The sequence below is a fragment of the Pinus tabuliformis genome, chromosome 3_2 (assembly GCF_031772625.1).
Source record: "Pinus tabuliformis cultivar Carrire ecotype Pingquan chromosome 3_2, CPIR1, whole genome shotgun sequence".
Classification (NCBI taxonomy): domain Eukaryota; kingdom Viridiplantae; phylum Streptophyta; class Pinopsida; order Pinales; family Pinaceae; genus Pinus; species Pinus tabuliformis.
Window position 1 is genome coordinate 285,281,614 of NC_142302.1, and position 15,445 is coordinate 285,297,058.

Here is a 15,445-nt window from a genome sequence, read left to right on the forward strand (position 1 = left end):
ATTCCATCAGATCTTGGAAATAGCAAGTTTAACGGTATTGAAATTTTCCACTATGCACAGCTCTGTTGTTCCATTGTCATTTCTGTCTTTTGAAAAAAAAATAGTGTGCTAAGCTTAGACGAAATGGGTGGCAGAGCAATACGCAGTGAACCATAAGTGTTGATAATTTTCGACGCTATAGAAGCAATTCTAGAAAGAGTGGGAAGGATCAATTACCTGACATGGCTACAGGAGTCCCATGAAACTGTGGCCATTGAGTTTTTGCTAAATTTGCAGGAAGATTATTCCATGGTGAGTGGAAGGCAAATAACGGTAACAGAGGCGGTAATTGCCGAAAGATCTGGACTACCTGCAGTCGGACCAATATGGACCTAGAAGAAAGTAAAACTTCGAGATGCCATAGCCATCTTCCGGGATGAAGGACAGAACCTTATCGTCAAAGGAAAAGGAGTCCTGCCTACAACTCTGGGAAAACCATGGGCAGAATTAGCCAGAATAGTACAAAGTTATATCACATGCGATAGGAGAAAAGATCTGGTAAGACCATGCCATCTCAAATTATTAGCAGTATTAAGATAGAAATGTGCTGTAAATTTGCCTGCATATTTAATTTCTTTATTGCATGACGCCACTCGGAGCATAAGGAAATCATGTCATACAGAAGTGGTAGTAAGTCATCATGGTTTAATTCGATTAATAGTCAGTTATAGTCTTGCTCAATAGTAGTCTAGTTGGGAAGAATTGGTATTTTCAATAGAGGAGGGATTGGCCTTACCAGCCCCGAAAAGAAAAAGAACCACTAGCACATCAACGATACTGCAAAAATGCAGACAGTCCCTCAGATCGAGGAGAAGCATGGGAATGTTGGGAAATCTCCAAGATAATAGTAGCCAACCCTTAGAAATACTAGACTCTGAGGATGAGAAACCCCCACAACTTGAAGGAGAGGAAAATGTGGAAAAATAATGGGAAGAAGAATTGGAGGAAGAAACTGAGCGCTCTGGTGCAAGTCCATTACAAATTCCATTGCAGGAAGGTGAATTGGCCCAAATTTTGACCAATATGGGTGAGTATATTCAACTACAAAGCCCGCTCAACCTCAACATTGAGGCAGCATAATCACAGGAACACTCTGCTGATAGTAAGAGTGCATCTGAGGAGATGAATGACAAGGAAGAAGAAGAACCACAGTCAAAGGAACACTCTTCTCACAGTAAGAGTGCATCCGAGGAAATGAATGAAGAGGAAGAAGAAGAAGAAGAAGCCACTCAGGAAGTGACATATCAAACTAGGCTTACCTCCCCTAAGGAACCAAATCGGGATGACGAGAACACTGAAGAAGCGTTCCAAACAGAAAATATGGAAACAAGCCAGGGTGAGGGCATAGTCCCTGAAGAACAAAACCCAACTAAGCAACCAAGTGTAGTTAAGGAAACAACTGTTACTCCCAAGAAAAAGAAGAATAAGATGAATGAAATAAATAGGTTGCGAAAGGAACAAAAAAGGATACTAAATGTAATAAAACAACTCAGATAGCAGATAAGGGCCCTAAAAATGGGGAAAATCTCAAAAAGAACCCCAAAAACAAGAAATGCAGCCCCCCGAATGAAACCCCATAAAATGAAGGCCACGAGGACTCAAACCGAGCCCATCTCCATTCATGACAGCAAGGAACAATATGCGGCTGTTACAAATGCAGCAGCCCAAATAGAAGATACACTAGTATGTAATAAGGATGTCCAAATAGAGGCATTGTCCTCTAGCATCACGACTGACCAGACAATTTATGATAAAGGGACACAAACTGTAGGAACCAGATGTCGCAATAAGAAGATCCAGGTAGATCTTCAACCCAAAAGTGTTTCGACGGACAATGACCCTAGGCTAGTAAAAGTCCAAGAGGATCTGGCACAGGATCAACAGACTATAGAAAAGCTCACAGAAGAGATTGTTCCTCGAGAAAAATATCAAAAGTTACAGCAGCAAGTAAAGCACATCAATGCATCAGAGAGCGAGGCCTTCGATAAATGTTGGAGGGTAGAGGAAAGAGTTGAAAAGGTAAAAAATAGACTAAAAATAGTAAGGAGTCAAATGGATATTCTTTGTTCTCTATATACAGATTTGCTAGGATGTAGGGCCCTTGCCAAAAATTATGCTTTACTTTTATTAGAAAGATATTTTCAATTAAAAATTAAAGTTGTTAAGGTAGGGAAACCTATAGAATTGAAAATTGTTGATGATTTTATAAATTGTTGTAAACACTATGGAGTCAAAGTTCAATGTTTACTCTGTGAATTTTATTTTCATAATTTTATCTTGGAAGAGGAAATGGAGAAGAATCCCAGTCCTTTTGTGGGAGATATCCAGTTTCAAGCATTCATTTCATTTGCTTCCAACCAGTTAAAGTGGCTCAAGGCCCATAACACCTTTCAGAGACAAGAAAATGGGTTAGACCTTTGGGTTAGGGGTGAATTGAAAAACCCATTACAACTACGGATGAAGCATAAAAGCCTTATGAAAATGGAGGGTGTGATCCAGACATTGGGGCCCATCCATAAAGACATTGTCCAGCAAGGGGTAGAGTATTTCCTGACTATCAAAGACCATGCCATAGCAGCAGTTAAACTCCGATGGAAGACTTCCAATCGGAATATTCAGGATAGATAGCCATTCAATTACAAAAATTTTAAGTTAGTTGCTGATCACCTGGTTACCTATAGTAACCTCATCTTGAGGGAAGGACTGTATTGGCTAGGTTGTAGATTTTGAAGCCCTATTATCTGGTATCCTACAGCAGAATATAAGGCCATCTATGAATTACCTGAAGGGCAGATAGGGCACATTTTTGAAGTTTTAGCTACACATCATGGTTTTATACCACTTCACGAAAATCCCTCCCCATCCTATTCCCTAATTTCCTTGCATGTAAATTACATGGTTTTCATGAGGGCATGAAAAAGGGTAAGCAGGGGGGTGTGTTGAGAGATGGAAAAGGTATGCATTTGCCAATTATTTCCTTATCTTTTCCTTCGAATCATAAATCATTTACATTCTAAAATAACTGTTTGTGATTGATACAAAATAACTGACTATTGTCTTTTTCTATACGGAAGATGAAGTAAATGGAAAACCACTCTTTAGAAGGAAAAGAAAAAGCAGAAGCAACTGCTGTCCCTTCCCCAGGAAGCCATATCCAGGCAAGGAGTTCAAGATCGGAGTGCATAATCTAGGAGAAGAAAGGGAAAGCACGGGATCAACGCAAGAAGAGAAAACGATAAACTAGAAATCAAAGATAAAGCGAATCCCTCAGGATCTTTTGATCCTTAGGGGTCACTGCTTCAGAGCTTATCTGTACTTTTGATATATCTGCCTGGCTATTATAAAAAGGGACAGTGCTTGTAGCCCATGAGGGGGGGCATGTATTATCATTTTGCAGAAATTAGTGTTGTAATCTCAACTTTGATCATCGATTCTCTTTGAAGAGCGATAGCTGTAAACTTTGCCATACATGATTAATATATAAATCAGTTGTTGTTCCATTATCTGATCCCGGAGTAAACTTAGCGGTGCTTCACTGGTGGCTAAGGGCCTGGCCCTAGTGGATTCACCTACTCTTGTATCACTATTTTACAATGACAGTGTTGTGTGGTTTGATTGCCTTTGCATTTCCTTAATTCACTTTATATAGTAATCTTTTGTTTATGAACATTTCGTGGAATTTCTCTGTTATATTGAAATCATAATTAGATTGCGTTGGTGAAAAAATTATTAACTATAACTTGAAATGTCCTACTGTTCATTTTAATCTAATACTACGCTGTCTAATTCAGATTGTTGTTCATTTAAATACTGCTCACTTATAATTGTGATTGTTGTTCAATTATAATTGTGATTTCTGTTCCTTTAATACCTGCAATTAATGTTCATGCCACTAGAATAAGGTTACTGATTCAGTTTAACTTATAGTCGCCATTTGTTTCCAGTTGATTTTCTTTGCTATTCCATTGGATTAAAATTGTTGTTCAATTCATTTCTGTTACAATAAACTCTGTTGTTTAATTCATTTATGATAAATCAAGCTTTGTTGTTCAGTTTTTCAATAATACTTAGTTGTTGTTCCTTTTCTGTCAATTGAATTGCTATTTCCAGTTATCTGCTTTAGTATGGATTGAAGGATCTACAACTATAAAGGACACTGACTACCGCTGTCTATGTTCTTAGATTGGAGATCTTTCCTATGATTGATTTTCATTTGCATCAGTTTACAGGGGAGAGAGTTATCATTACTAAGTCCTCGACTGATGATTGTTTGAGTGAATGATTTAGTTACAGAACATTTCAATTTCTTGCTATTCCAATTAGATTTTGTTTCCAGCATCCATTTATCTTTGCATTCTAAAGCACTATACTACAAAACATTACTCCTGAGCAAGTGACTACCTCAGACTGAGTACACTCTTGACATAAAAAATCATCCCTAGGTTGATAATTAATGTAGGATAAATACAAGTGAAAAAGACACCTTTTATACCTCAATAGTTGGTTTAACTTGTGTTAAACCAGTTGAACTACTTTAGTTTCTCTAATACAGATGTTTATGAAAATGTGTTTATAAGTTGTTAACACTCTCTTGCCTACGTGATCTGCCTCTTCGGGCATCGGACCTAACCTTTCCCATAAAATTGTTATAACGACCATCGCACTCATGCAAACTAGTCCATTGAGTGTTGTACATGCTATCCCTTCTTGGGTGTTGTGACTGCCACATCTGTGTGGACTTCTCTACCAGAAGCTGCGGACATCTTGTTGTGTTATGTGTCTCTGACAGAGTTTGGATTCTTCCCTTTTGATTGGAGACTCACTTACACCCTCTCCCTCCATGATGAAAGAAACTTGACACAAGTGACACTAGCAGTTAGTAGGCATGTGAACCTCGTTGTTTGAAGACAAAGAAGACCACTCTCATGTGCTGACAAGCAAGAGGTAAGGCAAACCTTTAAGATAATGGAAACCAAGCCATCATACCTGATGAGACTCTTACACGAAACAGTGTGAGCTCTATTTGGGACTTCATACCAGGGAGATACCCTGAATGTTGGTGGCTCCAGCACCATCAACACGACATCAATATTATATTGAGACTTATTAATCATACACAAATACAAACACACATTGGATATGTTATAATCCTTGTTGTTCTTAGGTTTGATGATATATACATGGATTATAAGATATCGAATGTGTGTGTGTGTGTGCATTACAAGTTCTCTAATACATGTCACTCACACCAATCCATAGATCATACACATTGGGTAGGAGGGTCACCACGATACACTATGCCACCTCATTGAAATCCCCCAAAGCCCGTAGATGATACTATGGCAAATCCTCCCCTAAACCACACCCCATAATTGACCATGCTAGTGATGATACAACATAATGTTTGTGGTATAAGACATAAGGTCCCATGGCTTAAAAAAGAGGTGGGGCCTACCTAGGTATACCCCCAATTAGGGCTATGTGTACTGTTCTAGTTGAGGTATCAGGTATAAGCCTTAAGGATCAATGGCATGAAAAAGAGGTTGGGCCTACCTAAGTGTTGATGCCTTCAAATGACAAAGATATTGTTAGGGAGATGACTCTTTCAAACTCCAAATTAGACCTTTGTCCATTTGGGATGGTGATTCTGACTTTTAAGTGGCCCCAGTTGCCACCTCAATGTTTTATCTTTATAAGGGGACTTTCTAATATGATCTCCGACATTTTAATTGTTCCTACACTAATCTAAAAATAATAGAAAGAGTTATCATATCACAAATCTCAATTAACTCTTATATCCTATCTCAATGAAGAGATGGAACAATCCAAAACTTAACCAAGAGGAAGGTGAAAGGAAGAGATTTGAATGAAAGATTAAGATGAATTAATAAACCAAAAGAATAGTTAAGATCAATTACAACAACTAAACACACATACATATTTGGTTATTTGAATAAATAATTACAATATCCTCATACAAACATACTTAAATTTAAATAAAAAATATTGAATTCAAGATATGATTTTACTATTGCAACAATAAAATAGTTCATGTAAAACAATAGGAATTGAAACAAAAATGAGCATGTAATTAAACTAGTAAATAGTTATCATCCAACACACATAGTTTCTCTTGAATCCAACATTCAATTCGAATATAAATATGACCAACCATGAATAGTCAATTTTTCATTAGTTTTAAATAAGCATGATTATACAAATTACATAGTAGTGCCAAAATGATAAAATAAAAACACATCTAAATTATATAAAAAAATATCAGCCTAATAGGCCAGCAGCGAGAGTTCAAATTCAGACAATAGTGCACAAAATTTAAGATTAGGCTACAAGATTTGGAGTACAATGAATTTCAAAGAAAATTCATGATGGAACAAGTTTGTACAATCCCCACACCTCCTCTCTTTCCTAGTCCTAAAGTTCCTAATTTCATTTGAGAATTAACATTATAGAACTGCAAAGGCTAATTCTCTTTCCAAAAATCAGACTCGTTCTCAACAACCGAAGTTTCCTTTAAATAATATACCAATTAATTAAGTAGAGAACTCTCATTTAATGACCATTTAAAAAATAATTGAAAAATGGAAATGAATATGTGTTCCCTTATTTTCAACAAACTGGAGAATCAAATTAGGTTCTCACATTAGCAATCTCCATTGCGAGCCTATTGTGAGTGACCAACTTCACAGCTGTGGGTAGCAAAAAGATTTAATTATTTAAAAAAAAAAAATTGCAAGAAAATCAAAACAAAATATTGGATCAATCTTTTAATGGATATACTATTTTTCTCCCATAAATTGGATAAAATAAACCATCAAGAAATATTCTCCCTAATTATACTAACTTGGTGAACTGATTTATGTCCAATTTGAATCTTTGCAATTCGAGTTTCATGTTGAGTTTTTGGCTCTTTCTCCTTGTTATTTTCAAGCATTAAATTAACATACTTTATAAATTAACATTCCCATATTATTTTCGTCAATTTTATCTTTCCAATAATCCATCTTGCACCTAATTGGGGTGATATAATAGCACATGCATCGGGGGGAATAACTTGGTGTTCATATTATTTTAATCATTCACCATAATTTGTGCGAAAACATGAGTGTGACAAACTTGGTCATTTTTCCTACTTGTGAATTCATTGTAAAAGTTTCATGCAATATTTTGACAAAAAAAATGGGCTAAGTGAAGGGACATGGATTGTAGAGGCTAGAGAGGTTACTTTCTTGGGATGGTTTAAGTTTTCCTTACTGCAGGAAAATATTAATTGTTTTCAACAACCATTGAAGGTTGGTTGGTGAATTTTAAATAGACTATTGCTAAATTAATGGATCTGAAGAAAAAGGATGAGAATACATCCTTGCGTTGAAATAAATTGAAAATGTAGAAGGGAGAAATTTATGAGGCAAGGGATTCATGGACAATTGGAAAAATAATTAATTCATGGTGGGAGGAAGTTGAAAGAGAGAAAAAAATTTGGACATGACCACTAAGGAAAACCACGTCGACAAGAGAAAGAAGGAAAGAGAGAGAAAAAAAATGCATTCGAAAAATCCTGGAGCGTGGGAGATAGGGAGCATGGTGATGAAGTCAGGTGCTAGCTGAAAGAATTGGGATGCACATCCAATGAAGAATAAGAAAGAGGAAATCGATGTATATCCTTGGTATTCAAATAATGGAAGATATCTACAAGAGAAGATGAGTTCTTCATGTCAATTGTTTTTAGAGAAGATATTGTTATCACTCCTCTGGATCTCTAAGGATTAGGAAGAGTCTAGCTGAGGTAACCACATACCAATATTTTGGCTTGGTAGCTAGCCTTACCAATCCAGAGAGGGCTCTCTTCAAAGGATCACAGCCAAGAGGGTTGGATAGATTAGGGTTTTAGGCGAGATGTAAAGTACAAAGGCTTGTTTGATTTGATTTGGTTGGGTAGTTATAAGGATGAGTGAATTAGTTCAGAGAATGAACTAGTTAAGATAATGTGAATATGAATTGGAGACATCTGATGGGGCAAGGTAGGCAAGGTAATTTAAACTTCATAGTAGAGTGATGAGATGGTTTACACTAGTGAGATGCTAAAAAGAGCATGAGGGTCATGAATTCTTTTTAAAGTGAAGAAATAAAACAATCTATGATGATTTTCCCAAAACAGAGCATACAAAGATGAATTATGCTTATAACACCTTGAAAATCAAACATAATTAGAGTGAAATGGATCATGAAAGGAACGAAACATTCACACATAAGAAACAAAGAAGAAACAAGATCAAAATTCCATGCCATAGGAATCCCACCAAAATAGTTGCAACTTATATTCCATGCCAAAGTTTGAAAGCTATTACAACATCCAAGAGAGTCCAACTTGTAAAATGACTAACAAAATACATAATATAGGCCTCAAACCAACTCATCCTATCCTCAGGGGTTGAATCCATGAGAGGAGGAGAAATTGCAAGAAAGGCTTAACTAAGAGCTAGAGTATAGGGTGGTCAAAGTGACTCATCCCTAACTTAAGCAAACTAATTCATTACAAGTCATGTAGGTCAATTAACTAATGTATTTACCGTAGATAACAATAAAAAGCATAATAATTACATCATCCTTATCAATTAAATCAGTAAAACATCAATTTCCAATAGGTGAAAATCAATTTGGTGAGAAATAGTGAAAATTGGAGAAGACTGTCAAACACGTCCTCTCTTTGTCAAACACGCCCTTTTAGTGTGTAATGCGCCCTCCAAGTTCGGGGTTTCTTTTGTGTGCCTTCCTGGTGTCCAAATTTTCTCAAAGATAGCTCGTTGGAAAGCCCTTCAAGTCTAATTTCCATATATGTCTTCATTTTTCCATTTGGAGCTCATTTCCCATGTCAAAAGGCCAATCTCCCAAGACTAGTAAACGCACAGTGCCCAAGCCAGAAATGAGGCAAAAAGGTGGTTTTTGACCTTTTCGGCTGAGTTGTTTGTCTCCAAAGGCTTAGAAAATGCAGAAGGTGCATTTCCTCATCACTCTAAATCTAGATATTCTGGCCTTTTTCTCATCAAATTCCCCAAAAAGGAGCGTAACACCCTACGTGGTGCACGTTTGGCCATTTGACTGTGTTAAAAATGCTTTAAGAAACATAGAAAATCATAACTAGCAAAATTTGCTAAAAAATTGTCAAAATTGGTGGGTTGGTGGTTGATCATATGTTTGAGGCATGGAGTGATGCCTCAGCAAGAATGTCTAGCCTTCTTTTCTCCTCTTGCTTGGTCAAGGCTTCAATTTTTGCATGGGCTCTTTTGAGTTTGTTTCTTGCAATTTTGTTTCTCATGGCATAGTACTTTTCCATGCTTCTCTAAATTTCGTTATTCCTTTTGGCCTTGTCTAAGAGGCTCCCAATATGGGTTTTCACCATCTCAAACCAATGTTCCCAGTTCTCATTTACCATTTTGGAAAATTTCTCATTTAGGGTGAGCTCACTGGCTAGTCTTTCCTCCCTTTGCTTTTCTAGCTCCAAAACTCTCTTTAGGCCACTAGTCCTTGGCCTTCTTCTTGGCACCTATTCATCAAGGTGTTCACCGCATTGTCCATATGCCTCATCAAGTAAGGCCTTAGCATTTTCAGCCTATCTCTTTGCCTTAATGAGTTGAACCTCCATGAGCTCATGTTTGACCTCAAACTTCTTGTTCTCGTGCTCATAGTATGAAATAATGTATTTGGCCCTTTGCAATTTGACCTGGAGCTCCCCTATGAGTGCATTCTTCTCCTTGATGACAATGGTTGTGTTCTCACTATCATCATGCTCATTTGGGTCAACTAACTGAAAATCACGCTCTGTCTTATGGAGGTCCTCCTGCTACTGCTGAATCTCTGCCTCTTTAGCCTTTTCCTTATCCTTATGTACTTGCTTTGCCAATGAAGAAGGAAAGCCCCCTCCCACAATCAATGGGGAAAACACTTTCCTATTCCCTCTCTGATAGGTATGTGACAAAGTACCTAAACCAACCCTTCTAGGCTTGCTTCTCTCACCATGCTTAATGTGTTCTTGCTCACTGCCTTCATCTCTTCCAGGTGAACGAATAGTCTCATGAGATGGTGATGATGCAGGTGATGGTGTGGCTACTCATCAGATGAAGATGGATGATGTATGGGTTGAGGTGGAGGAATGCAGGTGGATGGATGAGATGATGAAGGTGCTTCTTGGCCATGACGAATAGGTGGGACTGTGAAAATCTCACTAGATATGAAAGTGTCCCATGCAATGCTAAACTCATAAAGGTAATGGAGTACTATCATCCTAATGAGGGAGTGGTGAAAGATGATTTTCATTTGATGATCATAATATTTCCTTTGGGCAATGAATGACATTTATCAATGTCTTAGTAAGATTATTAGGAAATATTGAGCATTTTAAGTCTTGTAAAATGCATGAGTAGATGAATATGATAGTAATAGAGCCCAGAAAACCTACCCTCACATGTGAAGTACTTCATGATGATTTTCATCATGGGAACATATCTTTCTAGGAGGTATGAGAAAGGAAAAGTCGTCTTTCTTTCATTCATGTACCTTGGTTTAAGATATGGCTCATAATAAAAATGATCCATTTCTCCTTATTTGAACCATTTCTCCCCAACATTTGGGATACCAGAGGTTTCTGATATTATAGCAGGAGATATGGTTAAGGTGACACCAGCAAGGGTTACCTAGTTGTCATGGAGGTTAGTGATGAATAATCTGGTCAACACAGGATGATGCTCGATGCTTTCCACTTTCTCACAAAACTCAAAACAACCCATATTCTTAAAGATTATCATAGTGATGTGATATGCCATGAGTTCTATGGTATTGGTTGACTCATGTATAATGATTCTCCCTCCTTTCTTGGACAACATCCTCTCCTGTCTTTCTTCCTCACTCTAACTTTTGTTCTCTTCTTCTACCATGTGTTCTTGGAGTCAAACCCTAGGGAGATGATGAAATGGAATATAGTTGTAGAGAGTACGGAATGATGTGAGGAAATTGAGGATATGGAAATGGTGATGTGTGATATGAGGGAGGTGACAGGGGGTAGTTTTGAAGTGTAGGAATGGTAGTGGGATGCTAGGAAACGAGATTTAGGTGTGGAATTATGCTACTAGGGTTTTCAACTTAGTAGGACTCCAAAACAAAATGAAACACTATATAAATAAGCTGTGGAGGAGAGGAATAATATAATTTTAACCTACTTTCTTACTGGAGCACATCGATGGAAAATTTTGAAGCTTGGAGCAATATAGTGTGTTTTGGGCAATTTCTGGATGCTCTCGGGCAAAGGCGCAGCAAAATGGTCAAACACACCCTCTCTATATAGGTGCGCAACGCCATTAGGAAATTCATTGAGTTTTATGGAAAATGTGTAGCACTAGTTCTGAACATGCCCTCCAATTTTTAAATGCACCCTCTAGTTTCAAAATGTGCCCTTTGCCCCTGTTTTGCCCAATTTCACCTAAAACTCGAAAATTCCCTTTTTCTGAGGATGATTTGAGAGTGTAGGAGTGCAAATGAACGTTAAATTGATGTATTTGAGGGATTTTATATTTGCGTGGGTTTAATTTATGCCTTGAAAACCCATTTTCTAATGTTTCATGTCACTTTTCAAATTTTCTGACTAATTATCTTTGACTTTCTGACTTTTTCTTTTGACAGGTGGATGATGCTTTGGAAATCTTGATTTTGACCTTTGTTTGGATTCTATTGGTAATATAATTGAGTAGCTAGCTAAATGGTGACTTATTACATATAATAAACATAAAATTACATAAATAAAATAAAAATTATTACATCTCTTTTGAAATAAAATTTATAAGCTGGAATAAATTCCTTACTTGAAATCAAATTTGGAAGTTCAGTAATGATGGTTACATACCTACAAACCATTATTTAAATGAAAAAGGGATATTATTTTCTTCACTCTCATACTTTGTTGACCTTATACAATGAGATGGTGATTTATTGGACCTTGGGAAACTAAAACCTATGAGGCCTAATGAAACCTTGAACAACTGAACCTCAGGTGGACTTGACTGATATAAAACATGATGAAATGAGCCTTTATAGTCAATGTATTCTCAACAATATAGATGAAGGTGGGCCAAAAAATACAAAATTTTGAGAGGGGGGTGTGATTTTTGATTTTGGGCTACCATCAATGAGTAAATTTTTGCATGATGACCTAGGTGGAATGATACAAATTTCAAATGGGACACTAATATGATGTAAAAGAGGAATGTTGATCAGTGATTGTAGTATGCAAATATTGACTCTAAAATTGGCCTTATTTAGGGATGGTAGCTTTTTGGAGGTGCCAAGAACACCGTACACCAAGTAGCCTAAGCATGTGGGCCAATACAGTCAGAAAAACTCAAACTAGAATGCATGAGTAAATGATGACAACTCAAATAACTCAAAAACTGACACAAACACTGACTCAAAACTGTCTTACATGACTAAGGACTGAATAATTAAAATGTTAGAAAATCAATGAAGCTCTATGGCATTCACTTCGGGCTCCGAACTCCAATGATCTTCAGCTTCACACTTGACGAAAATTTAAAATGTATGTACAATGAAACCAGGACAATTCAGAAAAGATAATGCTTCAGGAGCTTACCACTGACTAGTCCTCCTAAGCACGGTTCTCCATTCTTCTCCTCCAACAAGAAATAATTTTTTCCCTAGAAAGTTGAAATATGGTAAGGGCCTTTCCATAAGTTCTCGAATTTTCCTTGCTTACCCTTGTCTTCATTTCTAGCATTCCAATGAAGTACCACATCTCTGATTTTGAAATCATCTTCCTTTGTTTTCCAATCACAGATCCTCTTTATTCTCTCTTGAATCCTGGAGGTGTTCTGAAATACCTCTTACCGTGTCTGCTCTAAGTGAATCATTTGATTGATCTAGAATTGAATATCATTCTCTTCACTTCCCGCTTCTTGTAACAATTTGAGACTGGGATTGCTAATGGTGTAGCAAAAATAATATCTGCTCCATATACAATCTAAAAAGGAGAAAGCCCAAGATATTTCTTACCACACACCAGATCTGCCCACAATGCATTGATTAGCTTTTTGTGCCAATTCTTTTTGTAGGCCTCCAACAATTTCTTGATAATGTTGACTAAGGACTTATTGGAGGACTCTACCAAATCATTTCCTTGTGGATAGTATGTTGTAGAATGCCCCAACTTTATGTTGTACTTGTCACAAAACTCATTCATATTTTTGGACTTGAATGCTTTTGTGTTGTCTGTGATAATATTATTAGGACAACCAAAACAGGACAAGGTATTAGTTTCTAAAAATTGAATGATAACTAAATCAGTTTCTTGCATGGTTGGGATCGCTTCGATCCACTTTGTAATGTAGTTTGTATCTATCAATAACCACTTGTTTTTTGTAGATGATGATGGATTGATATCACCTATGAAATATAGGCCCCACTGCTAAAAAGGTGCATTAACTAGGATTGGTTGTATAGGGAAAGGAAGAAGCTTTCTTTTACCTTGGAAAACCCAACACTCGTGACAACTCATCACTGCCTTGTAGATATTTGCAAAAAATGTAGGACAATAGTAACCCGCTCTCAGTACTTTGTTGGCCGTGGTCTTCCAATATAGGTGGCCCCCACAATCTCCTTTGCGGAAGTCATTTATTACTTCTTTGGACTCATCTTCGGTCAAACAGTTCAACAACACACCTCTAGGATCTTTCCCATAAAGTGCACTGTCCATGATGCAATATTTGGAAGCCTTCAAACTTAGTGACCTTCTCTTAGCATTAGACATGACTGGAGGAGGATTTAGATGCTAAAGTACATAAATAATATCAGAATATCGTGGAGATGATAGAAAGATTTCAGATTCCTAAATGAGATCCACTTCCTCTTGATTATCGGATAATGCTGCAACAAGGTTGATGTCTAGAGCATGAAGGTTTTACTCGGCCATGAGTTAGGGTAAGCCTTGACCTTTGATCAAATTTGTAGGCTTGATCTCAAGATTGTATTCTAATAGTGCTTCTATCCATCTACCTCTTCTACCTTCTACACGAGGACTTCTTCTACCGCTGCATTACACACATAAGCAAGAGTATGCGAATTCAAAATGTAAACTTTGAAATCTTTGATGGCCTTTACGAAATCCAAGGTCTATTTCTCAATGATGTTGTAATTAAGGGATGCATCCTTGTTGTTGCGACTAAAAAATGCTATTGGAAGCTCGGTCTTATCCCCTTTTTACATTAGTACTGCTGCCATGGTATGCTTGGAAGCAAATGAGGGTATAATAAAATAATCAATGTAATCAGGAGTAATTAGAATAGGGGCAATGGTTAAGGCAAGCTTCACCACATGAAAATATTTGCGGGCTTCTTATGACCATTTCACCTCATTATCCTTTTTTGACATATTGGTCATTTCTCTAAGATGTTCATCTAAATTAGGAATAAATTTGTGTAAGAAATTCATCTTACCATTGAATTATTGGATTTCCTTTCTTCTACGAGGGAAATCAATTTGATGAATGGCTTCTACTCGTGAAGGATCAATCTGAATGCCATCTTTCAAAATGATTTGGCTAAGAAGTTTGCCTCCCTCCATAGCAAACAAACTTTTCTTTGGATTGAGATAGATCCCGAACTTTCTACACTTTTGAAAGATGACTCTTAATTCATGCAAATGTTCATCATCTGAATGTGAAAACACGGTTACATAATCTAAGTATATAGCGAAGAAAACATATTTTTCATCTGAAAGGCTATGTCCATGGCACGCTGAAAAGTGGCCCCTACATTTTGAGACCAAATGGCATCTTTTCAAATTTGAATTGCCCCAAGGTGTGGTGAATGTTGTCTTTTCCTCATCACCTTCATGCACTAAAACTTGATTGTAACTGGAGTGCCCACCTTGCAAAGTCCGTTAACTTCTTTCTTTATGGATGGCAGTGACTTTGGGTTAATCATCTTTAGCTTTTGTCTGAAGTGTTTTTGATTGGGCTTGATTGGGATGATATGCTAAATTATTTTCTTCTCATATTCCTTCGAATATGCATAATCACAAGCGAAAACATCAGAAAATTTAGACAATAAATGAATGTATTTCGCTTTTACATCAGGAGACAATGTTTTGGATAACTTGATCATTTTTGGTTTGTCTGTTGTTTTGATGTTTACATCTTTGACACCTTTCTCTGTAGGAACCAATGTAGGCTTCCTTGCTACATCATCTTGCTCAAACAAGTATTCCAAAGGTACAAGACCTTTCAGAATATCGTTGTCCTTCAGCTGTAATATTTCAACTTGGGTTGCTTCGATGACTTGACCATCTTCATCATAGACTTTGTCCACAGAACAATTTTCAAACTCTC

The 15,445-nt window shown here is 37.0% G+C and overlaps 1 pseudogene; it reads left to right on the forward strand.

Moving 5' to 3' along the window:
- Positions 1-1,620: 1,620 nt before the first annotated feature.
- LOC149180734 (uncharacterized) overlaps positions 1,621-15,445 on the forward strand; it is a 174,079-nt pseudogene continuing 160,254 nt past the window's right edge.